Genomic DNA, 500 nt, shown 5'->3' on the forward strand with positions numbered 1-500 from the left:
CAACAAACTTAGAAAAACTGTACATGTAAAACTGTATATGCTGTATATATTTTATAAATCTTGTCCATGTGTATCAGAGTTATTACCATTATTTTTTTTTTTCATTATTTCCAGAGTCTGTTTCAGTTTTGCTTTTATCAATTTCAGTAGTAGTTTTAGTTCTTATTACAATATGGGGGATATTTGTCAAGGGCAAGACTGAAGTTCAGGCATTACAATACAAACACATCAGTCATGTACACGTCCCGGTCTCAGTAAACATATGTACCAATGCCCCCAAATGCATGTTGTGTTAATAGATTGGGCCAAAGCCTTAAACTAAAGACATTATACTGTATATTTTTATTTTTAATTTAACTAGTTTTGTGAATACACAATATCCAATAATTTCTAGAGTATAGTTGTTTTTATTTCAGTTAATTTAGTTTTTAGTTTTAGTTAACTATAACCAGTGTTGGGCAGTAAGGCATTACTACTAATAAAATTACTTTCCCCAGCAA

This window comes from Morone saxatilis, unplaced genomic scaffold, assembly GCF_004916995.1.
Source record: "Morone saxatilis isolate NCDOM2014 unplaced genomic scaffold, NCSU_SB_2.0 Contig14, whole genome shotgun sequence".
In the NCBI taxonomy this organism is placed as follows: Eukaryota; Metazoa; Chordata; class Actinopteri; family Moronidae; genus Morone; species Morone saxatilis.